Below are 22,945 nucleotides of genomic sequence, written 5' to 3'. Positions count from 1 at the left end.
TTGCCAGGTTGAGGGCAATCTATTCCATTTTGCTGAGAGTTTTTAAATATGAATAGATGTTGAATTTTGCCAAATGATTTCTGCATCTATTGAAATAATCATATGTTGTTTTCTTCTTTATTCTCTTAATATGATGAATTATATTGGTTGATTTTCGAATGTTGAACCAGTCTTGCATTCCTGGAATCAGTCCCACTTGGTCATGATGTATAATCTTTTCTCTATACTTCTGAAATTTTGTGCTGAAATTATGTTAAGGATTTCTTTGCATCTATCTTTATGAGGGGTACTGGTCATACTTCTCTTTTCCTGTAATGCCTTTGTTTGGTTTTGGAATCAGCATAATGTTGGCCACATAAAATGAGATGGGAAGTATTTCTTCTCCCTCTATTTTATGTAAGAGTTCATGTAAAATTGGTGTTATTTCTTCCTTAAATGTTTGATAGAATTCACCAATGAAGCCATATGAGTCTAGAGCTTTCTTTGTGGAAGGGTTTCTGATAATAACTTCAAATTCTTTAACAGAAAAAGGGCTAACTCAGATTTTTCTATTTCTTCTTAGGTCAATTTTGAGAATTTGTGTCTTTTGAGTAATTTCTGTGCTTATCATCAGTGTTGTAGAATTTATGGTCATAAGGTTTTTCATGATATTTCCATAATATCCTCTCAATCCCTGGTGGATCTGTAGTTATAGCTCGTCTCTCATTTCTGATATTAGTGATTTTGTTTTCTCTGTTTTTCAATCAGTCTAGCTAGAGGTTTATCAGTTCTGCTGATCTTTTCAAAGCTTTTGATTTCACTGGTTTTTCCACGTTGCTCTTATATTTTCTATTTTATTGTTTTCCACTCTTATCTTTATTATCTCTTTTCTCTACTTACTTTGGCTTTTCAGGCCTCTTCATGTAGAAACTTAGATGATTCATTTTAAATCATTCTTCTTTTCTAATATTAGCATATAAAATTATAAATTTCCCTAAAAGCATTGCTTTAGCTGCATGCTAGAAAGTTTGATATTTTGTTTTTATTTGTATTCAGTTCAAAACATATTCAAATTTTCCTTTTGGTTTCTTTGATCAATGGGTTATTTAGGACTGTATCATTTAATCTCCAAATATCTAGGGATTTTCCAGATGCTGACATTTAATTATCAATTTCTGATTTAATTCCCTTTTGTCAGAGAACATATTTTATACAATTTTTATCCTTTTAAAGTTATTGAAACTCATTTTATGGCCCAACCAAAAGTCTTGGTGACTGTCCCATATTCACTTGAAAAGCATATGTATTCTGCCGGTATCCTGCAGTTGTTAGCTGGAGTGTTTTATAACTGTCAGTTAGTTCAAGTTGGTTGCTGGTGTTGTTCAAATCTTCTATATTCTTAATTTTTATCTACCTGTCCTAACAATTACTGAGAGAAGAATGTTGAAATCTACAACTGTAATTGTGGATTTATCTAATTCTTTCCGTTTTATCCATTTTCGCCTTATGTGTTTTGAAGCTCTGTAATTAAGTGCATTCCGCATTGTTATATTTTCTTGGTGAATTGACTCCATTATCATTATAAAATGTCCCTCTTTATCTCTGATAATACTCTTTTTCCTGAAGTCTGCTTTTCTGGTATTAATGTATCCATTGCAGTTTTTATGAATAGTGCTTCCATATTTTACTTTATCTGCGTCTTTATATTTAAAGTGAGTCTCTTATAAACAGCATATAGTTGAATAATGTTTTAATCCACTCTGATAGTCTCTGCCGTTTAATTGAAGTGTTTAATCCATTTACATTTACCATCTAAGTGTTTTCTTTTTGATGCGTCCATTCTTTGTTTTATCTGTTCCTCCTTTTCTGCCTTCCTTTGGATGAATCAAGGTCTTTTTTGGTATTTCATTTTATCTCCTCTTTTGACTTGTTAGCCTATTTCTTTGTTTTATTTGTGTACGTGTGCAGTTGCTCTATGGTTTATACAATGCACCTTTAACTTACCACTGCCTAACTTGTATTAATATTACATCACTTCCCATATAGTGTCAAGACTTATGGCAGTATATGTTCACTTAACCCTCTCTCATCCCTTGTGTGATTATTGATTGTCATGTATTTTATTTCTACATACGTTATAAACTGCACAATAGATTGTTGTTAGTTTTGCTTTAAGCCATTAATTATGTTTTTAAGAAATTGCAAATGGAAGAAATTTTATCTTTACTCACCATTTTGGCACTCTTCAGTCCTTCGTGCAGATCCAAGTTTCCATCTGGCTTCATATTTCTTCAGTCTGAAAAATATCATTTAACATTCCTTATACTTCAGATCTGCTGATGATGGATTTTTTTCAGCTTCTGATTTATCAAACAAAGAGCCTTTATGTCATCTTATTTTTGCAAGGTATTTCGCTGGATAAAGGATTCCAAGTTGGCCTTTTGTTTCAGCAGTTTAAAGATGTGGTTCTATTGTCTTCTTTCTGACATTGTTTATTATGAGGAGTGACCAGTATTTTTATCCCTATTTCACTGTATGTAATGTGTCTTTTTTTCTCTGTCTGCTTTTAAGATTTTATTTTTATATTTAATTTTCACCAGTTTATGATATGCTTATGTACGATTTCATGTTTATTTTGCTTAGAGTTCATTGAATTTCTTGGATCTGTGGGTTGATATTTTTCATTAAATTTGGGGAAAAAATTAAATGATTTTTCTTCCACGATTTCTCTTTTTCCTCCCCTTCTAGGACTCTAACTACATGAATGTTAGACCACTTGATATTATTCCTCAATTCACTGATTTCCTGCTCATCCTTTTTAGTCTTTTTTCCCCCTCCATGCCTTAGGTGTGTGTAGTTTCTATTGCCCTTTTTTCAATTTCACTGATTTTTTTCTTCTGCAGTGTCCAAATGGTTGTTAAGCCCATCTATTGAATTTGTAATTCATATATTCTAACTTTTAGATTGAGAATTTCCATTTGGTTATTTCTTGTTTCACATCTTTTTCCTTATTCTGTTCATATTTCCGTTAAATCTTTGACATACTTACAATAGCTGTTTTAAGGTCTTTGTATGCAAAGTTCAACATTTCTGTAATTTCTGGGTCCATTTCTATTGACTGGTTTTTCTCCTTGTAATTTGTTGGCTTATGCACATGTATAGCAAAAATTTTTTATTCAATTCTGGTCATTGTGGATGCCAAGTTTCTGGATTTTGTTGCCCATAAGTTGTGATAAATTTTGATCTGGCAAATAGTTATGTGTAAATAGGCTTGATTCTTTTGGAACTTACTTCTAAACTTTGTTGGTTACATCTAGAGTGGTCCGTATTCTGGAGTTAGAGTAGCCCTGCTCTTCAGGCGTGGACTTTCTAGGTCTCTGAATTCTCAGGGGACCCAGTGAGGTCTTCCAAGTCTGGCTAATTGGAACCCCAGCATTTGTCTGTCTTGTGTCATATGAAATCTCTCGGTTCACAGCCTCTTGGTACTTGTTCTCTGCTCAGCTCATGGAGTCTTACTTGTGCACGTGCAGTTTAGTATTTAGCCAAACACTGTTTCTCCGTGTACTTCCCTCCTCTTGGTACCCCTCCTCCCAAATTGCAGACCTCAGCAGCCCTGCACTCCGGACTGTCACCTCAGTTTGGGCTCCACCCCTCTGCCCCGTGGTATGTGAAGTGCATCCAGGCAAAAAGCCAGTGATCACGAGGCTTACCTCATCATTTACCTTCCATCAGGGTCATCCTGAGCCCCCTGTTGTTCAGTGTCTACAAACAGTTGTTTCAAATATGTTGTTCCATTTTATAATTGTTCAGTGTTTTCACTGTTGTTCATAACATGTTACCTTCCACAAACCTCACAACTGATCTGAATTCACCAGGCCAGGTAAGAGGCTATCATAAAAGATTGGCAATGAAGTAGGTTTCATTGTATGAAATATTAGATTTTTATAAGAAATAATTGTGAGGCGTAATTCTTACTTTGCAGAAGCCTTCACTTTACAAAAGGGCTAGCTGCAAGTAAACAGTGTTCTTCCTTAACCCATTTAAGAGATTGGAAAATGACTGTTGAAAGCAGAGCTAGGTGATGGGCAGCAGAGCCCTCAAGCCTGTCCTGGAAGTTGCTTCCAGGTGGAGCTGTCAGTCAGGAGTGGAGTTAACGTACCATTGAAGTGTCAGCGTGTCCAGGGATCTGGGGCCCACTAGCAAGGCCAAAACAAAGTGAGGGGCACTGCGGGATGAAGTATGAAGACCTGGACGGACTGGGTTCTTTCCCCATCATGTTTAGGAAATTAACAATCACGTTTTAACCTCAGCTTCTTGGATAATGCTTGCAATAGTCCATTTCTTCTTAATAGGGCGTCAGATGTTAGTAAGTTCTCGACTTTGGGTTTAACTAATGAACTCGTGCACGGATGATAATGATGAAAGCTCCCATTAATTGAGCATCTACTATATTCCAGGCAGGTGCTTTAGAAACGTGTTTAATCATCACTAAAATTCTGCCAGCTGTGGGCATTATTATTCCCGTTTTGTAGATAAACTGTTTATACATTATTTATGGGTTCCTATTTATAGAGGAACCGAGGAGGGGCAGTTGGAGGAACGGGGTGGGTGTCGGGTCTGGCGTGTTTTGTGAAGTGTGGACACCATGAAGTCACTCACCCACCAGTGTTGAGCACCAAGGAGAGTCACTGAGCTCTTTCAAAGCTCTAGTGGCTTTTCCTTCAGCTTCTTGGCAAAGACTCCACTTTCTTCCCACCCCTTCCTTCTGCCGGGCAGACAGAGCCGGGCCTCTGACCGGGCCAGCGTGCCCGGGAACTTCTCACCAACCCAAGGAGGAGACATCTGAGCCCACGGCCACATCCAGTCCTCTGCCTGAGTGAGCTCCTGGCCCCCGTCCTTCCCGGCCAAGACGGCCTCTCTGCTCTCCAGGCCTTGCAGGGGGTGAGGGGCAGAGGGAGAGGCGAGAGTTAACGGGAGGCCGGCTCTGTTTTACACGGGATATGCTCTCTTCCCCTCTCTGTTTCCACGGCAACTGCTAATTAAGCAAGCTGCTAATTAAAGTTCATATTTATGATCAGAAAATAAAATCATTGGACCTTTCCGAAATAGGATTTTATGAGTTTTGGCTCCAGCAACTGAGTCAGCAGTGAAGGGCCTGTGCTGTTCAGGACCGCGGTTTCAAGGCGGAGATAAATAAGCAAACAGCGCGGGGAGGAGGCTGAACCCAAGTCCTTGGGCAGAACTGGGCCTCGGCGGGACCGCCAGCGGGAAAGACGGGGCTCTGGGACGAGGACCCTACACCGAAGCCGTCGGTCCACGTCGGCTATGTTCCGTCTCCGGGGTCACCGAGCTCCCGTGAGGCGGTTTTCTACTGCAGAGCCAGCTGTTTTTGTTCTTTTCTGTTCTCGCCATACTAGAAAAATCATCACCCACAAGCTCAGACTCGAACCTCCCCAGGTGTGTGTGCAGGAAACTCTCAATGCCACTTCCTTTCACATGTGACTTGGTTACTGCTGCTTCTCCGAGGGGTCTCTGGGCACCCTGTGGCCTCGAGTAACCCCTCTTCCTGGAAGAATTCAGCTCCTTGGACCCTTGGATGTTGGCTTCATCCCTTTTGTGGGCCCTTGACGAGCCCGGTGGGAATCTCCTCACCCAGTTGTGGAAAAATTCTGCCATCTACGCTTGGTCTCTCCGACGCGGCGTGTTTCAGAATCCCAGAGTTGGAAGGGACTTCGAGGGCATCTGGCCGCCCCCCCAGGAACATGGCTGCACGTCCTTTGCCCTGAAATCTCCCCCAAGGCTGGGCAGCTTCCCTCCGCTTGCCTTTGGCGATGTCATTCTTGCTACCTGTCCTGCCCGAGCTTGGAAGGATCAGCTTTCTCCGAGGGGAGAAGAGGAGGGTGGGGGGGGGGGGGTGATGGAAGGTCAGTGTGCCGGGCTGTGAAGACCACCATCAGTCCCTGCTCCTCCCCGCACCCCTTTTGGGGGTCCCAGGCCCGGCGTTCGACGCCTCCACCTGCGGCCCGTCTTCTGCAACACGGAGGGCAGAGGGCGCTGTCCCACTGGGGTGCGCGGCAGGAGAGAACACGACAGAGGGCCCAGTAGGCGCGGGGCCGTTCTCGCAGGGTTGTAATTCGGCCAGTCCTTGTGTCACCTTGGCCCCTTCCGCTCCCTAGCGTGTGCGAGGCGGTGCTGGTGGCTGAGACGGCCCCCGAGAACCCTACCAGCTCTGCAACTCCATTAGTGTGGGCTCGGACCCTGTAAGATTGAATCTTCACACTGTGCTTCCCTCCCATTGATTGGCTCAGGGAGGCGTCACTCCGTTGACAAAGTCCCGGTGATGCCTACAGCACAGCAGGTAACGAGGGGGCCCTGAGCCCACGGGAGATACAGCGAGTCCCCCCGCGTCCCGTGCGGAGCCAAACCGGCAGCACTTCCCGCCGCTTCTCACGGGCTGTGGGCTGAACGCTGGGCCCCCGAGTTCACATGTTGAAGCCCAAACCCACAACGGGATGGTACTTGGGGGCGGGGCCTTCGGGAGGGATGAGGGTTATTTGAGGTCTGGGGGGGACCCTCGTGATGGGATTAGTGATCTTAGAAGAAGAAGAGACAGCAGAGCTCCCCTGCCCTCCACGAGCTCAGGAAACGTGAGGACAGAGGGCCGCCTGTGAACCAGGAAGGGGTCTCTCACCAGACACCCCCACCTGCCAGCAACCGGTGGTGGGAAGGCAGGGTGACAGGGCCACTTCTTCGGGAAACAGTGGGGACTTCTTACAGAGTTCAGCGTGCACCTCCCAGACGACCCAGCAGAAGACATGACAACGTGTGCCCCCGCGAAGATGCGTACAGGAATGTCCCAATAGACAAGTCGGGCCAACAACCTAAATGTCCGTCAGCAGATAAATGGATACACCGTGGTCCACACATCAGTGGACAGAAAGGGACAAGCCAGACCCTAGAGAGAGCTGGCCGTGCGGATCCATTTTCCTGAGGTCCAGAAAAGGGAAAACTGAGAAAGCACAGTTGTGGTCGCCTCTGGGGTGGGCGTGGGGAATAGAATGCAAAGGGCCGTGAAGGCACTTGCTCGCGTGGTGGCCGTGCCCTGTTTCTTGATCGGGGTCTTGGTGACGGGGTGTCTTCTTTGCAAAACTCATTAAATTTAAGATGCCTGCGGCTTACTGGTCATACTGCAATTTTTAAGAAAAGGAAAGGGAACAGAAAGGCTACAGACTGGGAAATAAAGGAATTAGGCAGAGCTGGTAGGTCTGGGCTCTGTTGTGTAGGCCGCGGAGAACAGCGTGAGAAGCTCCTGTCTAGCTGTGTGGGACCAGCGGGGCCTCGCGGGCTTCTAGGAAAGGGGAAGGGCCAACCTTTAGGGATCACCTACTTGTGCAGGATGCTCGCACAGGCCAGGCAGGCAGGCGACCGTCACCCGTCACCTCAATCTAACTTGCGCTCTCGCTGAGCGTTTGCCAACCCGTGCTCCTCCAGGCATCTATACTGCAGGGCCTGCCCGTGGTGGGTGGGGTGGTCCCAGCCCTGCTGCAGCTCGCGGTGGAGGTCCAGCTGGATTGGACAGAGAGAAGACACGGTTGTCAGAGGAGCTGGGTCAGTGGCCAAGGCGGATGCGGGCAGGGGAGTACGAGATGTTGGAGGAGAAAAGAGGGTGATGGTGTATTTGGCTCTGGGAAGCCCCGCGTTAGGCCCACTGGAGCGTCCTCCCCGGAATGTTCTAGGCCCCGCACTTCCATCAGCTGGCCTTCCTCTTCGGTGCAGTTCAAAGTCAGGACCGTGGTCTCCGGGGTGAGGGCCGGCAGAGCTGCGGGGCAGCAGGATGGGCGGGGCTGAGCTCCTGCCCTCCCATCCTCACCTTCCCCCACGTCGGACACGGCTCCCGCTCTCTGCAGCGCGCCCCCTGCCGGAGAGACCACAGTTTCCTCCTCTTCTCCCAGCCTCCGCCTCTGCAGAAAGTCACCCACAGCCTCTGCTCAGAACAAAAATAAAAAGGGAAGTATGGCAGCCCACCCCGGCCCACACCTCTGCCCCTGCTAAAAACAGAGGCAGCCTGTGAGTGGGGTGTTGCGCCAGCTTCCGGGGGGGCCGCTGCTCCCTGTAGCATCAGCGCTTTCTGGGGGCCTGGCAGCCACTGTGCTGGAGGAGAGGGAATTTGAGAGGACCACGGAGAGACCCCCTAGCCAGACCTGAGGCCGAGCTAGTTTGCAAACATGTGAGTATACTTTCCAACCGGCTGGTCCTCTTTACTCTGACACATGTGCGCGCAGCTGGTGAGTCCACATCCCCGGTCAGGGAGCGTCTTCTGTGGCAGGTCTGGGGGCTGCTGTGGAGCCCGCCACGCCCCTCGCTGATCGGTCGTGCTCTCGTCTGAAGCCTGAGCTCTCATGGCTCCACGCGTGTTCTTTTTCCATCTTAATTTCCTAAACAACACGGGAGACTCGACAGCGGGTGCTGGGGCAGCTATTTTATGCTGTAGCTTTGATTGCACAGAGCGTGGACTGGAGCCCAGAGAAGACTTTCAGTAAATGCCTGATGACCGATTTGGACCAGAACGCTCTCATTTTTACGTGCTGGTTTTTTTTAACTAACTTTCTTCTGAGGGAGGACGGTGCAGAGGGCCCAGGAGTGGGGGCAGGTGCCCAGCGTGTGTTCCTGTTGAAGGAGTCAGATGCCCGCAGCCCAGCTGGGTGGAGGGGAAGTGTGTGTGCATCTGTTCCCAGAAGCTGGGGCCCTTGCCTTTATCGGCAGGTCGCAGCCCCACAGCCTTGCCCTCTCTGGGGTTCCTGCCCTCCCCGGGGAGCACCTTTCAATCAGTTCCTCCGAGGTTGATCGAGGTTCCGTACACAGAGAAACAAGCCTGTCGCTAAACGTTGTACAACAGCTAGCGCAGGCCCAGGCCCTGCCCGCAAGCAAAATGGCATGAGAGAGAGATTGCCGAGCCAGGCCAGGCAGGAGACGTGTGATCCAGAATCCGGGGAGGAAGGGCGCAGTGCGGGGCGAACGGCTTACCAAGCAGGCAGAAGGACCAGGCTCCCAGGGGGACGTCGCCCCTGCAGTACCTCTTGGAGGCATCTGAGAAGGTTCCTCATTTCCTAACGACATGCTTCAGGAATCCAGTGAGTTCTGGGAGGCTGAAGAAACTTTTGCAGCAGTTCCTGGGGGTCTTTTGCTTATCAGAGACCGGAGTCTAGTTTTCGGGCCGGGGGGGGGGGGGGAGTGCAGGGGGGAATCAAACTGACGTCACTGGTTTGAAGAAGTCAGCTGGGTCGTGGGGGCGTCCTGTGCAGACATGTCACCGCCTGCCGGTGAAGCCTCGGCTGGCTCACAAGCCTGGCTTCCTGCGTGGACTCGTTCAACGATCACAAAAGCAGCGGGGTCCCCCGACTCCCTTGCTACCAACATCCCTAACAGCCTCAAGTCAGTAATCGGCTACAGTGTCTGGGTGCCGTTTTGATGGGTGCCTTAATTACTGGTTATTGTGTCATTTGGTACATGCCAAAAAAAAAGTCTTTCCAGTTTGTACCTTGATTCATAAGCTTTCGCTTACATGGCAAGAAGCTAGAGCTGATCTCTGAGCGTAAAGATTCCCGCATTCCTATCACTGTTACTTTCAGAGGCTGGGTCAAGTTATTTCCATCCCAACTGTGTGGGAAGGATACAACATCAGAAAAACACGGGCTCATATTTGCTGGTGCCTGGTGGCAGAGAAAGTGACAAAGAAACGCCCACCAGCCTCCAACCCCGACAAGTTCCATCAAAGACACCTTGTCACAGCAGACCATTCAAAGAGAGGCGGTGGACACCAGCCTTCCGCAGAAGGAAAGTCCGCGTGTTTGGAGACGTTTTGCGACGTTGTCTTCTCTTCCTGACTCCCCTGATCTCGCACGGCTACGTGGAAAATGTGAGTCTCGGTATTTGTAGGTTTCGAGCTCGCGTGTGGCTTCAAAACAGGTGAGCCGGATTACAGGAAATTGCTCAGTTCAAGTGGGCGGCGCTGGGGAGCTTCCAGAGGAGGGATGTGACTGACATGGATGCAGAGACAGGGGCAGTCCTTCCTGGCTTCCCCTTTCCCCAGCCCTCCCGGCGCCCGGCCCCCAACACTCCTCCCTTCACGGCGGCGTCTTGCTTCATTTCTCTGCCCTTTTCTCGGCCCCGCACCTGCGGGTACTAAATAAAGGTCTGAGTTCCGGTTCCCTTTTCTCTGTCCCCAACCTCTAAGCCTCGCCCCACCTCCCTCTGCTGCCCCCTCTTCTCTCTCGCCGTTTCCTGGACACCGAGGCCCTCAGGAGCCGCTCGCTGGATTCCCAGTCGAATCCGGAACCGGAGGTTTAAAAGCCGGCGGAGAGAGACGCGACGAGCACGTGACTCCCCTCCCCGCCGGGGTGTCCCCTCCCCCCGGCCGCGATTTCCTGACTTATTCATCAGAATTGATGGTTTGAAGGGTTCGGGTTAGTCTTGGTTGGCGACCCATCGTAGCTGTTTTTATTGACGCGATGTGATTTGATTTGAGGTGACATTTGCATATCAAAATTCACCGTTTTAAAGTGAACAGTTCCTTGGTATTTGGCACATTCACAGTGTCGTGCAGCTGCCACTTCCGTCTAGTTCCAAACCATTCTCGTCACCCCCAAATAAAACCCCATACCCGTCAGCGGTCACCCCCTCCGTTCTTCCACCGCAGCCCCTGGCCACCGCCAGTCGGTGGATTTGTGTCTGCGTGGATTTCCCTGTTCGGCACATTTCGTATCAACGGAATCTTACAATACATGGCCTTTGGAGTCTGGCTTCTCTCGCTCAGCATAATGCTTTCGATGTTTTCGTCCGTGTTGCAGCGTGGGTCAGTACTTCGTTCCTTTTTTACGGCCTAATAGTATTCCACTGTGTGTAGAAGATGTCTTTGTGTTTATGGGGTCTCTGGTGCTGAGGGTTCGCGGCTGGCAGGACTGGAAGGGGGGGGCTGGGCAGAGGGACGTGGGAGAAGCGGGAACTTGGCCCGTGGCCCCCGCCCACCCCCAGGGCGGTTCCGTCCTGTGGCCGTGACAGCTCCGAGCCGCCCCCTTGAGGGGTACGGGGGAGGAAGGTGCAGCTCTGGCCAGCCTTCCCGAGCTGCGGTTCCGCTCTGCTCCTGAGGACATTGTGACGATTAATGACAGCCAGCCCTTGATTATCCGAAGGGGTAGCCCATTGAAATGTGGGGCTGCAGGGGTGGAAGCAAGGGAGGGGGCCCCGTTCCGTGAGAGAGCCGTGTATTTCAGAGTTAATTTTGAGTAGGGAGACCCTTTCTGAGCCTCTCTTCCACCTCCTCCACCTCCCCCTCCCCCTCTCCCCCTCCCCCTCTCCCCCTCCCCCTCCCCCTCCCAAGCCTGCCGCTTAATCGAAAGCGCAAGCCTGTTTGGCTCCCAATGTAGCGGATGCTCCCCGAGTGCGTTAGAACTAGCCTCCTCCCTTGCCATCTCTTTGGCAGAGCATCTCAGGATAGAAAATCAGGTTTGGATTTCACTTCCCTCGCAGGGAAACGCTTATTGTTGTAATAGCAGTGGCAAAGAGATCACTATATTCTTCTAAAAAATGCCTCCAGTAAGTGAGGATGCTGCCGCAAGACGCAGAGACGAAGGGGAAATAGAAAAAATCGGGCGTCTGGAGCCGCCCCAGACTGGGCCATCGGTCCCAGAAGGATAGGGAGACGGTCGTTGTCGCTCTTCGCAGCTTGCCTGTGCGTCCTTTTCCGAACCCGCGGGTGTGCTGGGTAGTGAGGCGCCTCTCTTGTTTTCCTGCCCCGTTAAAAACTAAAACTCGCTGCTGTGTCCTGCAGTTTTCCATCACCGGCGTCTTGATTGTCCGTTCCCTGCCGGGAGGCAGGGCCGCGCGGTCTGGAGTCGTCCTAGCTGAGGTGCTAGCGCACCCCGCGATCTCGTGGAGGGCAGGCCCGCCAGCTCTTCGCCCTCCAGCAGCCTCGTCTTAGATCTGCCTGCTCCGTCCGCCGGGGGTTTTGTTCCTGAGTCACTCTGTGCCCTCCTCAGGTCTGGAGCCGGTGCCCACGGGGTGTCAGGCACCCATGGCGCAGCAGGCCCTGTGCCTGAGGTCCAGCAGTGTTTCTTCCGAAGGTCCGCTGGGGACGCGGTTTCTGTCAACTTCCTGTCACCTCCCACAGTGAGGGGTGACGCGTGAGGCCGACTCCCCAAAATGCCGGCTGTTGTCGGGTTATCCATTTTCAAAGAATTAGGATTTCACAAACGGAACCCCAGCGCCCCAGTGGCTAGAACTGGGTCTCCTTGAAAATGCAGAAGGTGCTTCAGACTCCAGGAGTGCCCCACGGAAGGAGCACATTGCAAAAAAACCGGTGGTTGCCATAACGCTGACGCGATGTGTTGGGGAGAGGGAAGGCAGGTGGAGGGTTCTCCCCAACAGAATGGAGGACCCGCGCGGGCGTTTCTGCGTGTCACCCGGTGGAGATGGTTCGTGACAAGATGTCTCTGTCCCTGTAGGTCGGAAGCTGGAGGGATGGGTATTCTATTTCATTTACTTATTATTTTACTAGAGTGTGGTTGCTTTACAATGTTGTGTTAGTTTCAGGCGTACAGCAGAGTGAATCAGTCATACACATACGTGTATCCACTCTTTTTTAGGTTCTTTTCCCGTACAGGCCATTACAGGGTATTGAGTAGAGTTCCCTGTGCTCTCCAGTACGTCCTTATTAGTTATCTGTTCTATATGTAGTAGTGTGTATATGTCAAACCCAGTCTCCCAGTTTATCCCTCCCCTCCCACCTCCTGGTAACCATGAGTTTGTTTTCTACATCTGTAACTCTATTTCTGTGTTGTAGATAAGTTCATTTGTACCCTTTTTTTCAGATTCCCCATGTAAGCGATATCATATGGTATTTGTCTTTTTCTGTCTGAGGGATGGGTATTCTAGACTTCCAGCCCACGACTGACTGAGGCTACAAGATAGATTGGCGCTTAGATCTGAATTGCAGGCACAGCAAAACCACTTGGGTATGACTGAAGGGCATACGATCCTGTCAGCCAGCTGTCATGTGAAAACCCTCCCCACAGCCACCGAGAGAAAGGTCTCATCCAGTGAAGAGAGGAAACTATAACAAGAGAGCCAGCACTTACCATTGGAAATCAATCACTTTATAAATAGTAAACGCCTATTTGTGAAAGATACTTGTTAGACCACGGGGCGTACAAGGAAGCAGGAGATGGTCCTGCCCAGAGGATCGTAAGCAATATGGTAGACAGATTCTCACAACACCAGGTGGGAGAGTCGCAAATCAGAAGCCCAGACAGAAGGGTTGAGGACAGACCTTTATAAAGTTTTTCTCTAAAATCTGTTTGGTGTGGAGGTAATTATACTGAACGCCAACGCAGAGACTTCTCTCCATCTTGAGTTTGCCACGGGCTTCCGAAAGGGTGGACTAAGTGATAATTGATTAAGTGCCTCCCTGTGTGCACTGCAGCAACCCTAAGATGTAGGTGCTCCGTGTCCAATTTTACAGAATGATTAATGGGGGCTCAGAGAGGTTAAGCAACATGCTCGAGGCCACACAGCTGAAAAATGGCAGGATCCAGTACCATATCCTTTCCTCTAGAACACAGGGAAGCAGAAGCTGCTGGTTTTCTCTCTTGATGCAAAGTTTTGGTTTGATTCTTTTTGTTTGATGAGAGTAGAATTCCTGCAGTCCTTCTCCTACAGCCCCCACCTTTTTTTTTCACGGGGGAGTGGGGAAATCCATGTCACTTCCCACCCACAAACACAATGTATTTTAACCTCTGGAGGGCAGGAGTTACATCTTGTTGTGGGGGGGGGGGCGGGGAGGTGCTTCACTTGGAACCTCAGCCCCCCAACTCTCTAAGCCGACAGCGGAAGGAGTCTTCACAGAATCACTCTCCCCCAGCCTTCACCACCTCCTGCTTTGCTTTCTTCTGCTGCCCGGAAATCTGCCCAGGGGACTGAGGTCTGAGAAAGTACATTTCTGACCTCAAGCCTTGCACACCTCGGGGTGTTCGCGGAAGTCTGAGATCTACATAAAAGCCTGGTCTGCTGCTTCCTGCACCGGCGTTTTGACCGGCCCCAAAGGCTTTTCTAGAAAGAGGCTCTGGCAGCCCCGTGCAGCCAGGGACAGCCAGAGCCTCAGGCCTCCTCCTTGGCTTCCCTGCTGCGGCCGGGGTGACCTCCCTGATTTCAGCAGTTGGTATTCTCCCTGGATGGTGGTGAGAGAATCAGAAACACCCCACCCTCCAATACGAGACCACCCTGTGCCCACATAAGAAAACCTGGAATGTGCCTTTTTCTAGATCCTAGCCTAGTTGATTGAAGTCATTGGGAGCATTGTGTTCAAACACATGGAAATGTGTTTAGGAGTGTTACTGTGTTTACCTGTCCCCTTGACATTTCAGAAAATAGACGGCCCCACGACTAGAAATGCGTTTTAAATTGATCGCCATATCGATCCTAAGTAGATTTTCAGTGTGCCTTATAAACGCAGAAGGGAGAGAGCTTGTTCTGTGTGCAGCCTGTTCGCCCCGAGTCCTCAAAGGATGCAGCTCTGGGCCCTGGCGATAACTCCGTCTGAGCTGCAGCGGGTAACTCGACCGACCTGCATTCCCCAGCCCTCCCCCAACGCGCGGCACTGTGCCTCTGATTTGCATTCTCAGAGCTAATGCTCACCTTTAAAATAAGGGCCAGGCCCCGCTGTGGTCCAGGCTCCCTGTCCTTCTTTCCCTTCTTCACCAGTCACTGCTCCCATCTTTCTGTCACCTCTTCTTCCGATGAATCTGCGAGGCTTTCTTACCTTTGTTCCTTCAAGTTTCTTTTTCTGCCTCCTTTGCTCTGCTCTGAACATCCCTAAATGTGTCACTTGTGTCTTATCCTCACTTGTCCTTATTTTCTTTTCTCCTGAACCTTCTCATAGTCTCTTTCTTTTTCTTACTCTTCTGTCGTTCTCTGCTAGTAATGCTTGTTGAATCCAATGGGTGGATGGGTGGGTGGGTGGATGGGTGGATGGGTGGATGGATGGCTGAATGAGTGAGGCTCCCACTCTCCTGCTTCAAGTCTACTCTGACGTGTCCTCGTTACCAAACTCTGCAGACGTGCCCCTGTAGACGTCCAAAGGCCTTGGGCCCCCGCCTGGTTTCCTTTTTTAACCTTGTCCCAGGCTCCCATGGGATTCCTGTGCAGCCAGGCGAGACAAGCAGGAGATAAAGGGGGAGGTTTAAGTCTGCACATGGCTCCCACAGAAACTGCCAACTCTCATTCTTGGCTGCTCTAGGAGTGGGCTTCTTATTTGATGACGCTGGTGACCTTTCCTACGAAACGCAAGGACCCAACCTTTTCACTTAGAAGATTCTCGGGGCCGCTGGGCTCACCCCACACTCTCGTGCCAGCCCCCAGACTCCCAGGAGCAGGACTTCGTGTCAGTGCCCACGTTTAGGTCTGTGCCTGCCCCATGTCCAGTTTTGTCCCCTCCAAACTTTCTCACCCAGACCCCAACCCGGAAAGGAACTCATGGTTTCCACCCACCTCTCCTGTGCTAGAATTTAGCGTAGATGAAGCCAGCGGTCTCTCTCTGAAAGCACAGAGGGCTCCAGAATGGGAACCAACTGGTGGTCGCGGTGACTTGACAGCCCCCGTGGCCAAGGCGGGCTTGCTGACCAGGCCTGGAAGGCACCCTCAGGAGAAAACAGTGTTTCATTACCATCAGGGCTGGCCCGGAGCAAAGCTGCCCTTCCGGGAATGAGAGAGGATGACCTCACGCTGGGCTTTGGGTTTGGCAAGTGGGTGTCCAGCCACGGCTCACGGAGACCATCGGAGCTGTCAGTTTGCTGTCTGCGCAGCTCTGGAATCTAGACGGAGGGAATGCTTGTAAAGAGCCAATGTGATAAATTGATACACATTTCAGAACAATTTAAGTCTGTCATTCCTAATTCTGCTTTTCACAAAAGCTTCTCTGCAGTAGTGGTAGAAAAATGAGAGCTGGAGGCGGGGAGAGGGGGGAGCAATGTCCTTTGGTCGTGCACGAGGTGTACGCCCTTCCAAACTTCTCTGCCCTGATGGGTGCAAGTCAGAAGCCACTACAGGACATGTCTGGATATGTGGCAGGGCCTGGGGAGGGGGAGGGCTGGTGTTTGCCATGTCCCCCAACCACCCCCAAATCCTGACTACCCATAGATGCTTCCTCTTTTCCCAAAAGCTATCAAGCTGAGACATTTTCATGCCACAGAAGCCATTGGCCCTTTGCCCGGGTCACCTGGAAGTGGATGGGTGGAGCACCTTGAGGAGTGTCAGGTGGAAATATTACCTGGTGGCCTGGTGCCCAAGGAGATGCCCCGGGGGTGGTGGGCAGTGCCCTAGGCTGAGGGGCCGGACATGCCTCGGATGATGGCTGAGAAGTTTGGCTGTAACTCGAGTTGGGGGGAGGGGTGCATGTGGAATAAAGAGGAGTAAAGAGAAGAGATGGATTCCAGTGGATGTGATGGAGGCTGGAGACATGACCAGAGATTGGCTGAAAAGTGAGGGGCACGGCTCCGGATTTGAGGCAGGACCCAGCGGGCAGGATAAATCATCCGGCGTATGCGTTGGACAATGGTGTGGTGTTAGTTATCACTTCCTGGGCAGTGCCCCATCTCCCTCAGAGTCACGCTGTTTGTTTCTGTCCCCTGCAGGCCTTTGTACATGGGCAGTACTTAGTCCTTATTGATTGCTTACTCTGGTTTTGTATCTAGAAAAAAAGGAACAGGAACAAATAGATAAGGAAGTTGCTCAGATTGTAGGGCTTAAGAGTGTGTGGCTGGGACCAATGTGATTTTCTCAAAAGGCTTAGATCTTGTTTGTAATGTGTATCTGCTGGGATGATTTTTGGTTGCAAGCTATAGAAACAAAATCACAGTTTTATACATACTAGGGATTTTATTCTTCTCATGAACCAAGAACTCAAAGGTTAGCTTGGACCCAAAGTCCGTGAAGCACATCCTATGCAGCCATACTTAGAGTGTGGACTTTGTCTTCATGCTCACAAGATTGCTGCTCTTCTTCCAAGCATTGCATCCACATTCCATGTAGGAAGACAGGGAGAAACAAAAGGTGCTTCTCACCTGATTCCTCCTCCTCTACAGACCCTTCCTAGATGTCTCACCCAGAAACTTCCACTTACATCTCATTGCCCAGAATTGTGTCACACACCCACAATTCTAGCTGCAAGGGAGGCTAGAAATACAGTTGTTTTTTTTTTTTAAGGTGGGTACAGTAATGCTTCAAACAAAATTGGGGCTCTGTTGATAAGTAAGAGAGAATGGATATTGGGTCGGCAGCTGGCAGTGTCTGCTACTACACTGTGAATTTAAAATGATAATTGCTGCTTTCAAAATATGTATCAGCGAAGCTCGCCTGATTACTATACACATGTTAATTCATGGAAAATATTACCATCTCAATATTTCAGTTGAATGAGCTGAGATAGACAGAGGTTAAAAAGTTAAGGGGTTCCAGAGAAGAATTTTGCAGGAGGAATTTTCTAGCTGCTTCTCTAAGTGCCCTTTTTGTAGGAATGAAACGGATTGTAGGGCAGGAGACACACAGGAAGGGCTGCATCTGGTTCTTTCCCGCTAAGCTTTCATGTCAGAGCTGTAAACACAGTAGACATTGCTGGTGTGTACCGGCGTCTCCAGCCTGTTCTCACAGGCAGTAGATCATCCTTCTCAATAATTTTTCACCCGTTTTTATGCCAGAAGTCCTTTCAATTAAGTGGAGGTTTCATTGGAATAATTAAACCCTCCATCTCAAGCCTCTCACTCCAATCATCCAGACAGATCAATTAACCAGAGACGCATTTATCTAACTGATGGTTGACCCCCTTCTTATTCCAGAGCTTTTGCGCTGGGGCAGCCCGTGGAGAGGAGAGATGTCTGTCCCATGGAGACAGCTCATTTCCAAAGGGCTTGGCACTCCCTGGATCTGAAGTCATTGCAGCCTCATTTATTTTATTCAGGTTTTGACTTCCATTTATTCACCCAACAAATATATATTGAGCACCTCCTAGGAGTCAGACCCCGTGCTGAACTTTACCGGGGAGGCGGGAGTGAGGGGGGGATGCAAAGATGAAGCAGACATGTGACAGGTAGCTGAACCCCTCTGAACTCACTTCCTCTTCCATAAGTTGGGGACAGTAGTGGTATCTACCTCATAGGGTTGTTGTAGTAAATGAGATAATCCACATGGAGCATTTAGCCCAGTGTCTGCTTATAGCAACTACCGTGTCCCTTTTCCTAGACAGCTATTAGAGGATATGCTCCAGCAAAATGAGGGAATAAAGCAAAAAAAGAGAAAGATACAGACCCCAGGAAGCAAGGAATCTGATTAGTTAGATTAGATGCTATGCTTCGTCAGTGTTAGCTGTGATGATGGTGAGTTTTAGACCAGGTCATGCTGAGTCGGTGAGGGTTGACTTGGAATCTCCGCTCTGCCACTTAGTGGCTGTGGGATCTCACCCCGTTATTTAACTCTCTGATCTGACCTCCTCGTCATAAAACGGGAATCCTAAAACCGACCTTGTCAGGCTCCTGTGAGTGCTAAGCGAGGCAGCATCTGTGACGTGCCCAGCACATAGTCAGCGCTTCTGGTTTAGGAAGGGGTGAGCTGTCTGACAAGTTTTACAAAAAGTAGAATATAGTACGTGTTCAGAGAATGGAGGTAACTGATTGATTCTTTATACTGAAATGTCTTAAATCGTTCCAACTATTGACACAGGTAATTTTTTTTTACCATGATAATACATATGTCATGCAGAGATAAAAAAGTAAAGTAGGAAAAAAAAAAAAAAGTAAAGTAGGCTTGTCATGAAAAACATCCATCCCCAGCCCTGATCCCCAGAGGCAGCTACTTCTAACTCTTTTTCTCCATGTTGTTTTCTTCTGTTATTTACCTCCTTATTTCTAAATAATATGCTTACGTTGCTATTTATCTATGTCGGTTTTAAGACATTATTTATTGACACGCCTTTAGGTGGATGATAATTTAGCTTCCTTTTCCTAGTTCCCCACTCCATGCACTTCGCCCCCCCCCCAACCCCGCCATCATCTCGGTACATTTAGATCAGTTTTACCTTTTACATTATCGTGACCAGGTAAATATTGTTCGTGTTGAGGCAAGTTGTATGCTGAGATTATGTTTCCTTTCCTATCTTTTTGTTTTTTCCAAAGTTAATATCGCCTCTCTGTTTTTTTTTTCACTTGCTGAGGTTTTTTTAATGTACCTATCCTCAATTTTTTTCTTTCTGACTCTCAAACCTGTCATTTGCCTAATAATAATATTTCCTAAATTATGAAATATATCAGATAATGGTTCGTTATTTTCCCCCTGGCAGTCTGCATCTAGTGGGCCCTCCGTGATCCTGCCAGAATCTTGGCCAGCTACTTTTTACTGCATCCCTCTCATCCTGCAACTTCCCTTGCTGCTCTGTTTCCTGGCCTTCATACCTTCTTCTTTATTGTTTTATTCCCTCATTTTACTGGAGCATAGCCTGCAGTAGCTTCCTAAGAAAGGGTGCGTGGGATCTAAATGTTTAGAGTCCTCACCTTTCTGAAAATAGCATCATGCTCTTTTCCACGTAATAGTTTGTGTAGGTATAGGATCCTAGGTTTAGAAGTATCTTCCATTGGAAATGTGAAGGCATCACCCAGCTTCCAGCATTACTGTTGAAAGATCTGATGCCAAACTTACTTCTAGTCCTTTGCACATGACCTGATGCTTTCTCCCAGGAGGATTTTAGGGTCTTCTCTTATTCCCTGGTGCCCTGAAATTTCAGAATGATCTTCTGAGAAGGTTATTTTCCACTGAGTGTACTGAGCACTCAAAGGACCCTTTAAAACTGAAGACTCGGGACTTTTCCTGGTGGCGCAGTGGTTAAGACTCCGCGCTCGCAATGCAGGGGGCCAGGTTTCGATCCCTGGTCAGGGAACTAGATCCCACATGCCGCAACTAAGAGTTCACATGCCACAACTAAGGAGCCCTGGAGCCTCAACTAAGGAGCCCACATGCTGCAACTAAGGAGCCCGCCTGCCGCAACTAAGACCTGGTGCAACTAAATAAATATTTTTAAAAATAATAATAATAAATAAAAAATAAATAAAACTGAAGACTCATGTTTTTACATTTGGAGAATCCTCTAATACTATTTTCTCTGATAATTTCATCCTATAATTGATATTGTATCCCCACAAGATATACAGGAAAGGAAGCATGATTTCTATTTATTGGATATTAGACCTTCTAAATTGACTTCATTTCCCTCCTTTCTTATTTTCCTTCTCTTAACTTCTTGTTAACTTTCGGGGCGATTCCCTCAACTTTATCTTCCAAACTTTCTATCGATTTTAAACTTCGGCTACTTTATTTTAATCATGAAGAACTCTTTCTTGTCCTTTGCTCCCTTGTCAAAGCACCCTACTATTGTTTTATGACTGCAATATCTTATCTAATCTCTTAATGGATTTTAATTGTTGGATTGTGTTTTTTCCGTTTTCTCTTATTCTGTGCACTGTCTGCTTTCTGCCGTTTCCCTGTATCAGTTTTTCTCTTTCGGTCTCTTCCTTTCATGTGGAGACTTTGCTTAAACATTAAGTGCCCCTTGCCTCTCTGTTTATTCTTATGTGGGAGGGAAGAAAAACTGTGCATGCAAGTTCTGCTTGCATAATGGGCTTCCCTGGAACGTGAATAATCACTGGCTGACTGTGCTTGAATAACACCAATGACGGGGAGCTCATAACTCACCAAGCAATTGACTCCTCTTTTGAGAAGCAGGAGTTATTCTTTTGAACCCTGAGCCAATATCTGCCATCTTAGAACTTGGTTTTAGTTCTGTCTTAAGTTTGTGCGTTAAAGTGATATTTCAGGGAGACTTTGTCCATACACTTTATGGTTAGAGTCATTTAAAAGGTAAACTCTTTTAAAAAAAGGCAATTCTAGGGGCTGTATGGTAGTGATTAAGTCCAAATCCAGCCTTCCATGCTAATCATATGACTTTGAACCTCTCCCAGGTTTGATTTTCTTGGCTATACTGTGGTGATGACGGTGACGACGGTGATGATGATGGTGGTGGTGGTGATAAAACCACCTGTCTCTTGAGCCGTTAGGCTTAGCCAAGTGCCTGGCAGGCTAAGTCGTCTATAAACACAGGGATGATGTGTCCACCAGTTGAATGTCATGCCTATGAGTCAATCGCTCAGGAGACATAGCCGATACATTTTCCCCGACCTTAGGACCAAGTTTTCGAGGGGGAACTTAAAATTCAAAGGGCAGAAATAGAAAGTTCAGCCTCATTACTGGGTGTCTTGTGCCTCAGTTTTCCCAAACTACATTGACACATCATCGGATAGTACAAACCTGCTTTCCCTTTCCTGCAATTAAAACCTCTCCTACTATGAATTTTCTTAAAGCTTCTTCTTCTGATTATAAAAGAGGAAAAATGCAAATGCATTCTTCTTTGTTTAATGCAAATACAGAGAAGTATCATTTCCCTGGGCCTCCCTGGGCCTTGGTTTGTTGGGCTGAGGACGGCCCTGCCGATCTTGGCTAGGGCACCTGGCCTGCCCATAGATTTCCTGCTCCCCCAGCACTCGCCCGGGGCCCCACAGCCAAGGAGACCAAGGAGACAGTGTCCTCCAGAGAAGCATGTCACCGCCACCTCCCCGGGGCTGAGGGTCTGAGACAGCTGACTCCGATCCAAGCTGACACCCAACAAGAAGAGCTGCTGTCAGCCCTGGGAGATCTGGTGTCATCTATGATTAATCCTCAAAGCCAAAACCCAACAAGTTTCTGATTAAACGATGGTATCCCAGGGTCCCCATCACCCCCTGAGTGGAGCTGTGGGTTTGGAACAGCCGTCTGGAGCCCCCGCCAAGGGACCCTGGCAGCTGTGGAGACAGGTGTCAGGGACTCCCCTGGTGGCGCAGTGGTTAAGAATCCGCCTGTCAATGCAGGGCACACGGGTTCGAGCCCTGGTCCGGGAAGATCCCACATGCCGCGGAGCAACTAAGCACGTGCCCCACAGCTACTGAGCCTGTGCTCTAGAGCCCACGAGCCGCAACTGCTGAGCCCGCGTGCCACGACTACTGAAGCCCACACACCTAGAGCCCGTGCTCCGCAACAAGAGAAGCCACCGCAATGAGAAGTCCTGCACACCGCAACGAAGAGTAGCCCCCGCTCGCCGCAACTAGAGAAAGCCCGCAGCAGCGAAGACCCAGCACAGCCAAAAATAAATAAATAAATAAATAAAATTGCCATCTCTCAAACCACTAAAAAAAAAAAAAACATGTAAAAAAAAAGAAGACCGGTGTCGTCCCCTCCTCACCTTCTCAGGGTCTGCGCCTCCCCCTCCCCTTGCCCCCTCCTCTACCACCCTTTCTCCAGAAGGAGAGCCGGCCCGTTCCCTCAAAACCCACAGTCCCAGCCGGGCTCCTGGAGCGACTGGCTGGGCATGACGGCCTTGTCAGTCACCATAAGGAACGCCGCCCTGGGCAAGTGACGGCGCGTTCCTGCCCAAAGCCACGGCGAGCAGAGCTGAGACATCATTCACAGTGAAGGGAGCGCTTCTGGACTCAGGAGTGTGGTTTGCTGCTTTTGACCTGATGAATTAGTAGCTGATTAGAACGTCTCCACTCTGCAGACGCTTCCATCAAAGACTTCTAACGAGCTTCCACCCGGCCACGGTGCAGCCCCACAGTTACCATGTGGCCTTCTCTCCACTCCCAGAGTCTTGGGACCTGGGGCCAGTGGCCTTCCCGCTGTCCATCGGTGGGAACAAAAGCCCGTCTCCCCCAGCAGCTCCAGGCCGTGGTCCACTGCGTCCCCGTCACCTGAAGAGATGCGGGCCCTGGGATTGTGTGGCCTTTGCTTCCAAAGCAGCGGGCCCCTTCGCCGCTTGAATGGCTCTCTCTCTCCAACCTGTGGCCTT

The 22,945-nt window shown here is 48.7% G+C and overlaps 1 protein-coding gene across 5 annotated transcripts in view; it reads left to right on the top strand.

The window, feature by feature from the left end:
- CARD11 (caspase recruitment domain family member 11) overlaps positions 1-22,945 on the top strand; it is a 107,923-nt gene that overhangs the window by 45,999 nt on the left and 38,979 nt on the right. The window lies entirely within an intron of this gene.

This window comes from Balaenoptera acutorostrata, chromosome 15, assembly GCF_949987535.1.
Source record: "Balaenoptera acutorostrata chromosome 15, mBalAcu1.1, whole genome shotgun sequence".
NCBI lineage: Eukaryota > Metazoa > Chordata > Mammalia > Artiodactyla > Balaenopteridae > Balaenoptera > Balaenoptera acutorostrata.
This window is presented reverse-complemented; position numbering and strand designations above follow the sequence as displayed.